This window comes from Sminthopsis crassicaudata, chromosome X, assembly GCF_048593235.1.
Source record: "Sminthopsis crassicaudata isolate SCR6 chromosome X, ASM4859323v1, whole genome shotgun sequence".
NCBI classification, from domain to species: Eukaryota; Metazoa; Chordata; class Mammalia; order Dasyuromorphia; family Dasyuridae; genus Sminthopsis; species Sminthopsis crassicaudata.
In genome coordinates, this window is record NC_133623.1 from 74186719 (window position 1) to 74201095 (window position 14377).

The window sequence follows — 14377 nt, forward strand, 5'->3', positions numbered from 1 at the left end:
GAGAACACGGGAGTGCTCACATATCACTATAGAGAATGTGTGAATACTCATGTATGTTAGCAAAGTGTTACAGAACTTGGTAAAGTTATCAGAGTTCGCTCACTTGCATGTTAGCCCATGTGAGTGCTAATAAATGGGTTCTGTAGAAAGTGTGAGTCTCATACATGTTAATAACAGGGTGTATATATTCATCTCCCAGGAGATCTATCCCATCCTACAGCTGTCCTGTGTGTGCTCACCCTGTTTTGGCATTGGATGCCTGATCTCTCATGTTAGAAAATTAGTAAAATGTTTCTTAGAAAACGTGGGAGGCTCCACTTTTCTTCCCTCACTTTGATAAATTACATATATATATATATATCTCCTTTAAAATTGCCCGTGCCCTGATTGTTGTGGGTCCTTTCTCCAATCCCCAGTTCCCTTTCAGCCATGCCGAACACTCTGCAATGGGTCATGTTGTAATGCTTTTATTATAGGCCACATCTGTCTCTGTTATGCTTTTTCTTAGTTTTATAGTAAAGTCAGTCTCTTTCCTAATACAACGGTGTCTACGTATGTAGCCACTGTCTGTTGAGGATGGGATGAAGGTTGCTTCTCTTTCTCGCTTTACTCTCACCGACTATTTGCTTTTCTTCCTGGCCTTAGTATCTTCCTCCTCTGGATAACTAGGAGAAGGACATCATGATGGTGATTTCCACGAACTCTGTAGGACTGGGAAGTGCCTCTCTCCTTCTCTGTGGCAGAACCTGAGAAATTCACCCAGAGAGGAAAAGAGAGGGTACAAGAGCTGCTCTTGATCACTGCTGAGGTCTCCTTTATCAAAACCCATCCTACCCAACATGGAAGCCCATTCAGACTGCACCCCGACGTCCACACAGTCCCCTCCAACATTAGTAACTGGTCCCCCAACATAGACCCAAGAAGTCCCCCCTAGTCCAATGCTTTCCCTTGGAGCAGCCCCATCCAGTAAGTTCTGCCCTTAGTCTAACCCACAAGCGACCATAAAACTCCTTGTTTTTCCGTGGCCTGTTTGCTGCACCAGAGCCGCTCTCCCCGCCCCGTTCCCGCTCCGCCTTCCCACCTTCCCACCTTCCAGGGACTGGCAGACCTCAGAGCAGGTGGGGGGGGGGGGCGGTGTGTGGAGGGACAAGCTGCCCTAAGGAGCAGTTGGGTTCTGTTTCCTCACCTCCTGCACTGGCACTGGGGTGTTGGGGCGGATGTTTCTTCGCCGCCTGCGGCGTTTGCCCCGACGTTTACGCTTCCGTTGGATGTTGGTCGGGTTTGCTGGCATCTTCGATTCCACAGATTTCCACTACCAGCACCCAAGGTCCTTAGCGAGTCCCCAGCCAAGGAGAACTGAGTCTGGGCAAATCGGACCTCGCGGTGTCATCCATCTCGCCGTGACGTCGACAGCCCCCTTTGTGAGGCAGTAGCTGCCCACGTGGGAGCCCTGCGTCCCCTTCACCGCCCCTGACGCCTGGCTCCTGGTGCCCCACTCACCTTAGGGCACTCCAAGTTCCACTGCCTCTCTCCTTTCTCCCCACCCCAGCCCTCATATTTGGGGCTCCCCACAAAGCTCCCAGACGCCCACAGAAAAATCCGCATTGCCGGCCCGCCCACCTGACTGCTCTCAGTGCCCTGCCTCCAACATTACTAGCCGGGACTCTGGCCAAGTGACTTTCCTCTGTTTCCCTCTGTAAAACTGGCAAACCCTCCGGTATCTTTGCCTAGAAAACCCCAAATGAAGAGTTGCACATGACTGAAGAAGTACTCAACCCATTTCTGGAGTTTCTCCTTTATCCGGGAGTCTTCATATCGTCTCTGCAGGCTTAAATGAGTGTGACCCTCTCCCTGTGACAGAGGAAGAAGATGAAGATGCAGAGAATCTGACTATTCACATGCATAAACTGGGAGAGAAGAGGGAGTCCTCACAGATATAGAACCATGGGAGGACTCCTTTATGGGATATAGCCCCAGATGTGCCCAGTAGAAGCGGACATGGAGATGTGTGAGTAATTATACAGAACAATGAGAGACACAGAACACATACATGAGCACATTCTCTCTCTAATTCCTCACCTATCTGAACAGAGAATGAAGGAGGACTTATATAGAAGGGATACATGAGAACTCCTATAGGAATGGAGAAAGAGGAATAGAGAGAGAGGGAGATGGAGAGACAGAATATCTGTACAAATATATATGACTCTAGAGGATATGTAAGTGTTCCCCAGATCCCCATTCAGAGAGAATACCCGAGTACTCATCCACATGAAGATATGTCCCAAATCTTCACCCGCTTTTTGCATGAGATTTGACAAATGTGTTTAGAGCCAGAACTTGGTTTTTCCACAGCTACCAGATCCCTCCCCTTAGAAAGTAAGTGAAATGTGGGGGAAAGTCTTTGGTGCAGCCTTTGCTCACCTTACCATTACAAACGATTTCTCTCAGTTACAGTTCTCTATGCTTGCATTAGAATAGTGTGTGTGTGTGTGTGTGTGTGTGTGTGTGTGTGTGTGTGTGTGTGTGTGTGTGTTGTGCACCAGCTTTTGCTTCGATGCACATTCCCCTTCAAAACCTGAGTAACAGACGGTAATGAGTGAGGGTGGACAAGTTTTTCTGTCGAGCCCCATTTCTTTTGGTTCTGCCTTCTTTTCTCTAACCAGTGACTCATTTGGCTGAAGGACTCACAGCTCCCCTGGTGACAGGGCTGTCCCACGTTTGTGGCCCCATGTAATTGGATTCGGTTTCTCCCTCATCTTCCTCTTCAGTCTGTTTGCAGCCAGGAGCTGCTCTTAGTGATGCCTTTGGGGCGGATCCCCACACACTGGGGAAGACTCTTCTCCTGCATGGCAGAACCCGATAGATACATCCAGGCTAGGAAAGGAAAGGGCCCACGAGCTTTGCTGAAGGTCCCCGTCACCCCATTGACCCTAGCTGCCCCTTCTCACCAATGAAGATGTTGGACCAGATGAGCTCTGACATCTCTTGCAGCCTCCATCCCATGAAACTCTACACGTCCACTCAGACTCCCCTCGCACACGTCTGCCTCACTCCAGGGGAGGAAACCAGGCTGGTCTAATGCTTTCCCTTGGGACAGCTGCCAACCAGAGTTTTGGCTGGGCATCTGGATCTAAGGCTTGGAACAAAACCCCTGGGTTGTTCTGGACCCCTGGGGTGCTTCAGGAACAGGAGCTGAGCAGGGTTAATGGTCAGTGACATCAGTGACAAAGCTCCCCCAACTCAGCGACCCCCAACCCCTTTGCCACGTCCGGTGCCTGGGCTCTGCGCCCCCTTCTACATTAGCTCATCCCTTGGCTCCATATCCCTCCCCCATCCCCCCATTTTCCTGTGCCCCAGGTATTTGTATGGATGAGTCCTCATAGATTCCCTGTATTCTCACACATGCAATTCCTTATATCCTTGACTCCTATTCACATGAGTTATTGTATATTCTCTATGTTCATGTGCATAGATTCTCTCTGTGTTCATCTGGATGAGGATTCATCCATTTTTATTAGTGTATCAATGAGGATTTCTATATTCCGTTTATAGTCACAGGAGCCCTCATACATTTTCTCTATACAGTCATATGTGTGCGTGCTCCTGTATTTTCCCTGCAGATCTGTGTGTATTTGTCTCTGAATATTTTGTGAGTTCTCATTTAGTTTTGCCCAGTCATGTGGGGGTTCCTCCCTTCTCTCCTGATGTCTGTGAGGATACATATGCTTTCCCTGGATCCTCAGGCACGTTTCCTCAGATCCTCTCCATTCTTATATCTGAGGGCTCACATATTCTCTGTCCTGCCTTTCACAAATGGGGGACTCAGCATTCTCTCCCAAGGGGAGAAGCAGCGGAGCTTTAAAGAATGTTCAGGTACAAAGGTAAGACCGGCCAAAGGCATTGAAGGATGGACCTGAAGGGAAGATGACAAAAAGAAGAAAGACAGAAGGAATGGCCACAGTTTGAATTCTGAACACTCTACAGGGTCCGTTGTCCCTGGGAACCATTTTTGAGATAGGAGGCTCTAAGTGCTTGAATTTGATTTTTCAATTCAAAAACAATGGAAAAGGGCTTCCTCTGTGCCAGGCATTGTCCTCAGGATAGAGGCACCGAGATAGAAAGCAGGTTCTGTGCTCTGGGGGTTCCGGTTCCCCAGAGAACATTGACTGCTAGATGTCCTCTCCAAGCCAGCCTAAGGTAGGAGCTGAAATCCTCTGGCTACTTTCTATTGCAATCCCTGCTTCTTAAAGGGGAGACCTGGTTTGGGAGGCCACAGTCCCATGGACCCTCAGCAAAGATCCTCCTACAAGCAACCTCCAGCACTTTGTAGAAGTAAAGTCACCTTTACCAAGAAATGAACAAGTCCTGTGAGGCTAAGGTAAGGGGTGAGGAACTGGCTACTGGGATTCTCTGCAGAACCTGCAACTGGGAATGTAGACATAACTCCTCTGGGCTGGTTCCTTTGTGAGAAGTAAAGCTTTGGGACCCAGGGATCTCTCAGCAGGATCTACCCATCATCACTCCCAGATACCTTATTCACTGATCTGCTTATTTTAGAAAACTTTCCCTTATTTTGCTGTCCAAGTTAACAACAGTGAAAACTCCTTAGAATGACATAGAATAGGGAGAAAGGTAAAGTCCTGAACTTGGTTTCAAAAATGACTGCACAAGTATAAGCTGAGGGAGCTGTGACTCAATGCCAGTATGGAACAGTCCTGTTACTATATTCTTCCTGGTCCAGGCCACATCCAGAATTATCTCAATCTAGATCCTCTTAAGAAGGGAAAGGAAACATATGGACCTGGGAGTACTCAGTAGGAAGTATCCATGATGCTTGTCTGGAAATTGGATCTGTCAATCTATTTGTCTATCACTCCATCCATCATCTCTCTTTCTCTCCTATCTATCTGCCTATCTCTATCTACCTCTATCTGTATCCATCTATCTGTTTGTCTATATCTATATAATCAATCATTTGTGTTCATGATATTTTCATTGATCCCTCTGATTTTCCCATCACGTTTATTTCTAAATATATTTCTCTCATTCTTCCTACCAAAGATTCTCACTTCTCCTGACAAAGATTTTTCAAAAGAAGATAAAAACAATGCAGTTAAGTTCATATAGCAAATGCTAATGCACCTATCTGATGTACTGATTCACTAATAGTGGATATTAAAGTTGTGTTGAACTTATCTTCCTACCAAAGTATAACTGCTGTGAGGTCAGGGATGTTCTTTCCCAAATGTTGCATTTCTCCCAGGGCCTAGGATAATTCTGCTGCAAATGGCAGGTCCTGAATCAATGTTTATTCTAGCCCATTCATTCTGTAAAACAATTTGGTAGTAAGCCTAGAAAGTGACTTAAAATGGGAATGTCCTTATATGTCCTTATAAGCTACAGATTCCACTTGTTGTTCCCAAAATCATAGGACATCTTTAAGTTTTTTTAATTTATTTAGAATTTTTTCCACAGTATATATGCATGAGTAATTTTTAATAATATTATCCCTTGTATTTATTTTTCCAAATTATCCCCTCCCTCCCTCTACTCCCTCCCCTTGATGACAGGCAATCCCATACATTTTACATGTGTTACAATATAGTCTAGATACAATACATCATTTTCTTGTTGCAAATTAAGATTTTGAAAATAAAAAGGTTTAAAAAAAGCTTTCTCTGAAAAATGAACCATCCAGGATAAAAAAAAAATAAAGAATTTAGAATGAGAGCTCTAAGGTCCTGAAGTTTCTTTACAATTCAGTAAGATGCACCTATGATGCATCAGGTATGGGACTGGAATGGGAATGCAGAGATCCAAACCAGTCCTGCTTCTCTAGGGGAGAAATTCCCAGTGTCCCAAGATCAAGTTCCCTTGCTTCTTACCAAAGCTGGCCCCTCCGCCTGTTCAAAACATCTCATTCCACAGCATCTCCTCCAACAGAAGCAATCCTCCTCTTGCATCTTCCCTCTTTCATTCACTTTGGACCTCTCCCTCTCTCCTGACATTCCCTACTGTCTAGAAGTATGAGTGTACCTTTTCTCATTCCAGGAAAGCTCCTCCTTTGATCCTTCTATCCCCACTAAATAGCAATTAGCTTCTTAATACATTAGAGCAATTGGCTTCTGAATACATTTCTCCCATTCTCCTACCCAAGAAGTCATCCTACAAAATAGAGATTTTCAAAGGTCAAAAAACCCTCAAAACAACTCAATTCATTCATTCATTTCGCACAGTTATTGAATGTGTAAACAATTTGCTACTAAATCTCAATAGTGACTGATAATGCGGATGCCTTGGAGTATTGTTGAGTTGCATTACAAATAGGGGGAAAATATTTCTGTATACCCCACTTTCCTAAACCATAGGGACAACTTTCAGTCCTTAAAGCTGTAAGAGTTTAAAGTTTGGGGCTGTATACAAAAGATTCGCTGTTACACTTGGTGGTCACAAAGAATTGGGAACAAAATGGAAGCCTGTCGATTGCAGAAACAAATGAATCAGTTTTCATGAGGGAGAGAAAAGCATGTATTAAGTGTCATCTGTGTCCTGGCACACAGAAGGTGCTTAAGGAGTAAACTGTCATTCAATACTACAAAGCAGGCTCTGTGCAGAGGCTCTACAAGAACCATCTCATCTATTGCACAGAATGGCACTGCCTTCTGAAGCAGGAGTCCCCCCATCTCACAGGGACTGTCTGACCTCTGAGCCCAAGGGGGTGAAAGGACAAAGTCCCTTAGGGACCATTTGGGGGCCAAAGTCCCAAGGCGAGGGCTTATGTTTTTCAGACACTTGTCTCAGGAACCCGAAACTCAGGTGGGCTTGGGCTGGTCCCCTCCCCCCTCTTCCCCCGCTTCTCATCCCTGGGCATCTCTCTGCAGACTTCAGGTTACTCAGGGAACCACCAGGTAAAGCCCACTGATTTTGGAAAAAGGGGATCCCCCCACGCCCTGCTGAGCATCAGTGCCCGGTGACATCAGATCCCACCATGGGACCAACTTCCTTCGCCACCCTTCCTTCACTGAGCACCTGCAGACATCTCCCTGCAGGCAGCCTCCCTCCTACATAAATCTTGAGCACATTTCTCCTCCCCTCCCTTACTGCCTCCTGCTCATTTTCCTCCTGTCAACCAGCTTCTCCTTCTCACTTACCCCCCCACTACAGGTGGCCAGGGCTGCCAGTGGGGTTTACTGACGGTTGTCATGGTTTGACCAGGGCAGGGAGAGGGAGGACCCCAGAGACCAGGACTTCTGCCCAGTGACCTCCTGCTGCCTGTGCAGATGATCCCCTGTATAGCGGGCCAGGAGGTAAGAATCCATTCCAGGCCCTGAATCTTACAGTAACTGGGCTCACCCAAACTCCCTTTCCTCATTGAAGTAGCAGAGACTGCTTCTTAATATAGTCAATTAATAATCTAGCAACGGACCCAAATGCATACCCGGCTCTTTGGATTAAAGGCAAACCTTTGAATTTAGGACGGGAAAACAGCCCTTGATAGAGAGCAAAGGCAGTTGGGAGAAAGTGACTTGAGACCCTGATGTGTATCTAAACTATGTGCATCTCTGTCTCATTAACCCAGATCCGGTGGTGATCCTTTACATCTCAGTGGATCTTGTTTGTTAGAGAAAAGTATAGGCCCTTCAAAGAGTGCACTTTGAGGTACATATATCTGTCTCTCTGTTCCATAAACTGTGAAGAGTTCTGACTGAATTGTTTTGCCTGGATCCTTCACACCCTCATTCCCTTGGGGAGGGGGATTCCTACACTGCTGTCCCTCTCCCCCAACCCTTGGGTTGTGTGCAAGCATTCTCAGCCATGAGGGTTCTCCTAATTCCTCTCTCCATTCATTTTCCTCTTTATTAGCACAGAACGACTCTTTTTATTCCTATCTATGGCCTTCTATGCACACATGTGCAATATGGTAATATAATCCTGTGTAATCCAAAAAACTCCTAATCTCATTTCTTCATATCTCTATATTTCTCTATAGTTACTCATATATAATTACAATTTCTCCTCTAGAAAGTACAAATTCTTCCTAATTTTGCCAATGAACATATAGAGAATGTATGGCAACTCATAGTGTGAAGTGAGAGGAGAGATGCACACATATAGGTATGTCTGAATCTATGTAGTCTAGTTCTCTCTTCATCCCTACATAGATGTCCTCATTTGATCTTTCTAGAAATTCTTTGGCATGATTTATGTCTTCTATTTCAGAATCACCATTAGTAACCATTCTCTCTATTCCTCCATGTAAAAGTTCTCCCATTCACTCTCTCTTCATCTGCAGGAGTACCCGTATTTCTGTTCATGTGTGTACATAGAGGCTTACTTTCTTCCACTGTTTGCACTGATGAAGTTCTCCTATGTTCTGTCCATCCACCTGAAGGTTTTCCACTTCTCTCCTCATCAGAGGACGCAGGAAGATGCTGCCCATGGACGCAGAGACTATTTGGTACTCTTGTGCAGTAATGCAGACAGAAGAAGGGGGCCTGCACCTCTGTGGATATCAGCTGAAGGAGTATCATAAATGAGCTACTCCTGTCTGAGCCTCGATTGAACATCAGAGATCATCTGCTTCACGCTCCTTACTTGAGGTTCAGGAAAACTGATTTCAAAAGGAGGGACATGGACAAGAGCACACAGCCCATATGGGGCAGATCCAGACGTTGAACTTCCCTCTTACTTGCCAGGTTGCCTGGCTTTTGCATCTTGGTCTCTCTCTCCTCCCCACAGCCAAGCTTCATGAGCTGAAGCTCCTTGGGGAGCACTCCCCCAAGCAGGTGGGCAGGTTCCCCATAGAGCTGGGGTTCTGGATGTCTGCAGTTGTTACCGTGATGTTCAGTAAAAATAAACCAAGACTCCCATTCCCCAGCTTAGGGACAAACTGGGACACATACACACTTACCAATCAGAATGTCTTCCCTGAAACATTTTTTCCCATTTATGAACATTTCCCTTTAGAGTTGTGACTCTAGTCAAGGTCCCTGTTTCTGCCTCAGAGAATTACCAACACAGTGAAGGCAAAGAGGCAACGGTGGCCAAGCCTCCACTAACGGTGGTAAGCCCTGGAGAAGGAGATATCAAGGCCTTCTTGGTGTGGGAGGGCTGAATGAGAGTTGGGCTTTCAGTGAGAGAAAAGAAGGTGTCGATTATTACCAGACCGCAGATGGGAACATTCTGCTGTGCAAAGGAACCTGCTTGGGCTGCAGAAGGTGCTCTGGAAGTCAAGGTGAGAAAGGGAGGAAAAATTCCTCCTTGACCAGAGCTCCTGTGAGCTTTCCTTTTCCCCCATGGACAATTCAGTAGATCCCTGACCACCAGGGAAAGAGGGCTTCTTCATCCTGCATCCAGGGAGAACAGAGGGCGTTATTACATTCTGAGGATTTAGAGTAATTACCGATCATGCTGGTTTCTCTGTCCAGAGTTGTGGACTATCAACCATCGTGGGCAGTGAGGATGACTATAAGGGTAGAGTCTATGGGCATGTGGAATGGAGGGCCATAAGAGACTTCAGAGCTTATCTGGCCCATTATCCTCATTGAGAAAAAAGGAAAAGTGAGTTTAAGAAGAGGGCAAAGACATGGCCAATGTCATACAGCTAGTAAAGAGCAGACCCAGGCTGTGAACTGCTTCTCTCTTGACTTCAAGGCTAAGAGGCTTCCAAGATGGCCTCTTCCTCCTCCCATAGCCAAGATTCATGGGCCAAAGATCCCCGGGTACTTGCTTTCCACAAGTAGGTGGGCAGGTTGAGCTAGGATTCTGGTTATCTGCAGTTATTGCTCTGGAGTTAAGGAAGAAGTAACCCAAGACTTCCATTCCCTAGCTTTGGACCAGTGTGGGAGGCACACTTTTCAGAGTGAGCCTTAGCAAACCTCATGCCTTTCCTCACTTTTCCCATTTGTGAAATAAGGGGATGGCTTACTTTGCTCAGACCTACTTGACCATTTTCCTACAGCTTAGAGGTGATAGTTTAGGCAATGCTCTGCTGTCCGAGAATTCCCATTCTGATGAAGGAAAACGTGGGCCTTTAGAGACCCAGGGAAGAGAAACAGCTTGGTGGAAGTGAAATGCTTGAAAGTTGCGATTTGTGTTTTGGGATAGAAGGGGGATGTAATCAACACAACAGAGCTAGGGATTTGCATCTATACACTGGCAACTGTTGGGGCTGCAGAAGGGGATTCGGGAAATCAGGGTGCAACAAGAAGCCTAAACAACCTCTTGACTGGAGCTCATGCACTCTATGCTCGCACTTCTTCCAGAAGCAAGTGGGGTTCTTTCCATCAGGGAAAGAGGGCTTCTCCCACAGCCTCATGGACATCTATCACTCAGGTTTGATACCCCAACGGTGAGAGGGGGTACCTGCGATGCCCGGAAGCATCCCACAGGCCCTGGAGGCGCAGCTCCTCAGCACAGAAACATGTGATCAGGGAGCATAACCCCAGGCCCCAGGACTCATTCCCGCTAGAAGGACACAGGGTCGCTGGGAGACCCCGTCCTCCCCCTCCTGGGCTCTGAGGGGCAACAGGCTCTTGGGATATATGGGAACCAGGGGAACTTTGGTTCAAGAAGCAGCTCCAGGAAGAGCCATAGGCTTCATTTTAAGCGTTAAAGGTAGAAGCAGCCCAGAAAGCGAGAGACAGCAAGGCCTTCTCACCCAGAGTGCCGGGTACTTTATGTCCATTGTTGGGGGGGGATGGTTCTGGCTTTGAGGGCAGGGCCTGCGGGCTCTAGGCTGGGGAGGATGCAGCACTAGCAGAGACCTCGGAGCCGTCTGGCCCAGGCCCTCCTGAGGAAAAGGAAAAGCGGCTTCTAGAGAGGGCGGGGACATGGTCAGTACCACTTCCCTCTTACCTGCCAGGCTAGCTGGCTTCCACCTTGGCCTCCTCCCCCCCCCTCCCACAGTCCAGCTGCAGGGGCTGAAGGCGCTGGGAAGCTTGTCCTCAGAAGGGGAGGAGCAGCATCCTCACAGAGCTGAGCCTTCTGGGCACCTGAAGTTTCCTTAAAAGTAGCCCAAGCTTCCATCCCCAGCCTGGGATGCCCATGTACCACAAGGAGCCTTAGCAACCGCCATGCCCCCTTCCATTTATGACCTAGGGGATGATGCCGGGTTACTTCGCTCACATGGAACACTTTAGTGGGTTGAAAGGTGTTAGTCTAGGCAAGGTGAGGTTCCTACCCTCAAAGCATTCCGAGGCTATTGAGGGGAAAGCTGGACATGCCCACTATGGTCTTGGTGGAAAATTCTTGCCAAAAGCAGCAAGCTTTGGATAAACAGCTTGGGGTTGCTGCTGGGTTGGGGTTGGCTGAGGGGCAGTTGGGCTTGCAGGTGCAGATGGTCCACAGAACCGAGTGGAGAATTTTCATCTGTGCAAAGGGACCCATTGGGCTGCAGAAAGAGGCTCTGGGAATCAGGGTGGGAAAGGAAGAACAAATAACCCCGTGACCAGAGCTCATGTGCTCTATTAGGGGCAAATAGACCAAAAAGTAATTGGAAACTAAATAATCTCATCTTAAAGAATGACTGGGTGAAGTAGCAAATTATAGAAACAATAATTTCAGTCAAGATAATGACAACAATGAGACATCATACCAAAATTTGTGGGATTCAGCTAAAGTGGTAATAAGGGGAAATTTTATATCTTTAGAGGCTTCCTTGAATAAAATAGAGAAAGAGAAGATCAATGAATTGGGCCTTCAACTTAAAAAGCTAAAAAAAGACGAAATACTTGAGACTTTAAAATTAAAAAAATAAATTGATAAAATTAAAAATAAAATTTTTTTTTTAAGAATTAATAAATACACTGATGAGGGTTGGGGTCCCTTTAAGATTCCTAATTGCCCAACCCATGACTGACCTTGATTCACAAATCCTGGTCAAAGGCACCCTTTGAATATCTGGGCTCAACCCCCAATCTCAGCTCAGCTTCCCCCAGCCCTCACCTGATCTGGGCTAACTGAAAAGCTTGCCAGAATTGGGTACCGCCCATCATCTTCTAGGTTTGAAAGAAACAAGCTGGACCACCCTTAATGCAGGAGCCCTCCCAGCCAACACATGGTATCCTTCCAGCCATGTAAGGGTTCCTTCCCACAAATGGCCACCTTTGGCCCTGGCATCTTTCTAACTGAGCTTTACTTCCAAATTCCTACAATAAACCTTTTATTTATCAACCTAAGTTTTCGGGCCTCTAAATTCATTTTACAGGGGACACTGCACCTCATGGGATTATCTATGTACAGAGAAATGGGATTCCCCCTTTGCTTTCCCTCATTAAAACTGAGTTGGTTTTATGAAAAAAGCAATAAAATAGATAAACCTTTGGTAAATCTGATTGGAAAAAGAAAGAGGAAAATCAAATTGTTACTTTTAAAAATGAAAAGTGGGATCTTTCCACCAATGAAGAGGAAATTAGAGACATAATAAAGAGTTACTTTGCCCAACTTCATGCCAATAAATTTGATAACTTAAGTGAAATGGATGACTACCTCAAAAATATAGGCTTCCCAGATTAACAGAGGAATAAGTAAATTGGTTAAATAGTCCCATTTCAGAAAAAGAAATAGAACAAGCTATTAACCAACTCCCCAAGAAAAAATCCCCAGGACCAGAAGGATTTAAAAGTGAATTCTACCAAACATTTAAAGAACAATTAGCCCCAATATTATATAAGCTATTTGAAAAAATAGTGAATGTAGGAGTCCCCCCAAATTCATTTTATGACACAGACATGGTACTGAAATCTAAACCAGATGGGTTGAAAACTGAGAAAGAAAACTGTAGACCAATCTCCTTGATGAATATTGATACTAAAATCTTAAATAAGATATTAGCAAAAAGACCTCAGAAAATCATCCCCAGGATAATACGCTATGATCAAGTAGGATTTATACCAGGAATGCAAGGCCGGTTTAATATTAGGAAACTTATTAGTATAAATGACCATATTAATAATAAAATTAACAAAAATCATATGATAATCTCAATAGATGCAGAAAAAGCATTTGATAAAATACAACATCCATTCCTACTAAAAGCATTTGAGAGTATAGGAATAAATGGATTATTCCTTGAAATAGTAAGGAGAATATATTTAAAACAGTCAGTAAGCATCATATGTAATGGGGATAAACTGGAAACCTTCCCAGTAAGATCAGGGATGAAACAAGGTTGCCCAGTATCACCATTACTACTCAATATTGTATTAGCCTCGGCAATAAGAGTTGAGAAAGAGATTAAAGGAATAAGAGTAGGTAATGAAGAAATCAAACTATCAATCGTTGCAGATGATATAATGGTATACTTAGAGAACCCCAGAGATTCTAATAGAAAGTTATTAGAAATAATTCACAACTTTAGCAAAGTTGCTGAATACAAAATAAATCCACATAAATCCTCAGCATTTTTATACATCACCAACAAAATGCAACAGCAAGAGATAGAAAGAGAAATTCAATTCAAAACAACTGTCGAGAGTATAAAATATTTGGGAATCCATCTACCAAAGAAAAGTCAGGAATTAATTGAGCAAAATTACAAAACACCACAAAAATAAAGTCAGAGTTAAATAATTGGAAAGACATTAAGTGCTCTTGGATAGGCCGAGCAAATATAATAAATATGACAATACTCCCTAAACTAATCTATTTATTTAATGCTCTACCAATCAGACTCCAAGAAACTATTTTAATGACGTAGAAAAAATAACAACAAAATTCATATGGAAGAACAAAAGGTTGACAATTTCAAGGTAAGTAATGAAAAAAAAAATCACATGAAGGTGGCGTAGGTGTAACCTGATCTAGAACTATATTATAAAGCAGCAGTCACCAAAATCATTTGGTATTGGCTAAGAAATAGACCAGTTGATTAGTGCAACAGGTTAGGTTCACAGGACAAAATATTGTACAACTATAGCAATCCAGTGTTTGACAAACCCAAAGCTACCAACATTTGGGATAAGAATTCATTATTTGAAAAAAACTGTTGGGAAAACTGGAAATTAGTATGGCAGAAATTAGATGTGGACGCACACTTAACACCATGTACCAAGATACGATCAAAATGGGTACATGATTTAGGCATAAAGAATGAGATCATAAATAGATTAGAGGAACATGGGAGAGTTAACCTCTCAGACTTGTGGAGGAGGAAGAAATTTATGACCAAAGAAAACTAGAGATCAATATTGATCACAAAATAGAGGATTTTGATTACATCAAATTAAAAAGCTTTTGTACAAACAAAACTAATGCAAACAAGATTAGAAGGGAAGTAGCAAATTAGGAAAATGTTTTTACAGTTAAAGGTTCGGATAAAGGCCTCATTTCCAAAATATATAGAGAACTGAATCTAATTGATAAGAATTCAAAC

General features: G+C 44.5%; 1 long non-coding RNA gene across 1 annotated transcript; it reads right to left on the minus strand.

The window, feature by feature from the left end:
• Nucleotides 1-451: 451 nt before the first annotated feature.
• LOC141548873 (uncharacterized) lies at nt 452-1397 on the minus strand. Its single transcript, XR_012484138.1, has 2 exons — nt 1187-1397; nt 452-746 (listed from the first exon to the last, which is right to left on the minus strand). It is a non-coding gene; the product is annotated as an uncharacterized LOC141548873 (long non-coding RNA).
• Nucleotides 1398-14377: the final 12980 nt, after the last annotated feature.